General features: G+C 27.4%; 1 protein-coding gene across 1 annotated transcript in view; it reads right to left on the minus strand.

Moving 5' to 3' along the window:
* Nucleotides 1–2126, minus strand: part of LOC108748804 (fatty acid synthase-like) — a 32342-nt gene extending 30216 nt beyond the window's left edge. Inside the window, exon 1 of the mRNA XM_018487165.1 lies at nt 2049–2126. The gene's annotated coding sequence lies outside the window, so the exon portion shown is untranslated. The remainder of the gene's footprint in view (nt 1–2048) is intronic.
* Nucleotides 2127–2366: the final 240 nt, after the last annotated feature.

The following is a 2366-nucleotide window of genomic DNA, read 5'->3' on the forward strand; positions in this document are numbered from 1 at the left end:
ATTGGGTGGCGATATGGTTGTCGGACTCTTTCAACCCAATCTGAAATATTAATAATCCCCCCAAATTTCTCAATATAATCCCTTCCAAATTTTAATTTTATAAACAATATATATTTTTCTTAGATTTATGAGAAAAAATCTTTTTGTGCTTTAATGATTCCGTCTAGTTTATTTAATAAAAAAGATAATTTGATATTACACTACTCAACAAAAAATAGGGAATACTTTGAAAATGATCAAAATTGCACAATTTTCAGATTGTCGAAATTCAGTGAAAAATTATTGTAGACAAAAAAATTTTTTTTAAATAAAACTTGTACTTTTTAAACTATCCGTAAATGAGGCATTGTTACAATTACTCTAGGGTAATCCAATTCTTATCGTTGCTTCATCAACATCTGCATCGAATCAATAGCAGAATTACCAGAAGCTTCTGTCAGCTGACTAACATATTAATTATCTGAGGGCTACGATTTGAATTAAGGAATTTATTCTTTATCTTAAACTACGTCAAATTACTATTGCAGGTATGGAGTATGCAAAATTTTTAAACATCAAATAATATCCCAGATAACAATTCGTGTGAGCTCGTATTGCTTTCACGCGCGCGTATATACACATATATCACATCGTGTCACACAGTAAAATCACTGCCCGCAGGACGTGATGAGGGCATGTGTGCGAGCGCAATGAGTCGCATTATGCAATCACGTCGTGCGTATCACGCTGTGTGCTCAACGTGCTATTATTATGCAGCTCGCACGACATAAAGAGAGCATGCGGAAATTTGTAAGCATTAAATACAAATAATTTTTTTTTTTCGAATATTAAACTATAGTGTCAGCACGCGTACGAGCGATGAGTCTCAAAGAGGACGCATCTGCGTACGTTATAAGAATCACACGCGTGAGAGTCCTGGCACGTGTGCGCCCACCATGCGACCATTTGCGGAAATTTTGTGCAGGCACATGTGCAACCAATATGAATCTCATATGATGACGCATATGTGTGGTGCTTGTTTAGTGCAAAAACATCAAGGTTTTATAGATATTATCCCGGAAAAAAATGTTTTATATAAAATAATATAAAATAATATAAAATTATATATAATTTCATATAATTGAATATATAGTAAATAGACATATTTTATATATTGTGTATTTATATATTGTGTAAATTATATAAAACTGTATGTACAATTCTATATTATAATATTATTTGAAATTATATTTTATATAATTAACATATACAACTTTTTTTCCGGGTTTTTTAAAAAGTTTTATTTGAAAATAAAATAATTAAAAAATAAATTCGTTTCAAATTTTATAAAATATTTAAATTTATAAATATGAGTTCCTTAGCTAGTTTTGGCGGTAAGTATAAATAATATATATGTAATAATTATAAAATATCATACACAACGCTGGTAGAAAAATTTTTCTGAAATTATTTCACATTTTAGAATAATTTTTATAAAATACAACAATAGTGTAAATAAAACTGACATTTAGTTGAATTTGTTTCTTCCTTTATTTATTTAAATTGCCCTATTTTTTAGTTGAAGTAAATTTCAAATAAAATACTTAAAAGCGTTGGGAGCTGCTGGTAACAAAATTGAAATATAATTCGGAGTGCAATGGGTTTTAAATAAAATTTTGATTAACACAGAAACAGTTTTTTTCAATGAAATATCTTTTTTTACCTTTTTTTTAAACTCGAAAGAAGTGTAAGTAGCCGTACACAATCAAGCCGTTACGCTCATTACGATCATTGGATTTTTTAATTGTTTAATTATTTTTTAAGAGAATTTTCAAGCTTTAAAAACAAAAAAAGACTAACTTTAAAGAAGTTAATAGGGTAAAATTAATGTTTTTTTCAACATAACAAGTTGAAGTTAAAAATTAACTTATTTAAAATTAATTTAGTTATCTAAAAGTTATAAACTTTTGAAATTTATTATGTAACTTTTAACTTTTTTACACTAATTACTCCCTAATCTTTATTTTGTATATTTATACTTTAACTTTTATATTCATGATCGATTATACCTGCTATTGATGTTCGCAATTGTACTGCCGTTTATGTTGCAGATGAAAAATAACTGAGCTCTTTAACGACAAACCGCTCTTTATATTAACGTCACCTTTTATATTATACATTATAAGAGGTGGTATAATCCGATATCATTATCATTTCATCTACATTGCTGACTAAAAGTTTTAGACTAGATTAATTAATTGAAAATGTTTGTTATGTACATAAAAATGCAACTTATAAATTATAATCTAACGTATTTTTATTATTTTACTCATTTTATAATGAATTGTGGGAAACTCTAGAACTCAGAAAGGAAATTAAAAATCATT

Source organism: Trachymyrmex septentrionalis, unplaced genomic scaffold (genome assembly GCF_001594115.1).
Source record: "Trachymyrmex septentrionalis isolate Tsep2-gDNA-1 unplaced genomic scaffold, Tsep1.0 scaffold242, whole genome shotgun sequence".
NCBI lineage: Eukaryota > Metazoa > Arthropoda > Insecta > Hymenoptera > Formicidae > Trachymyrmex > Trachymyrmex septentrionalis.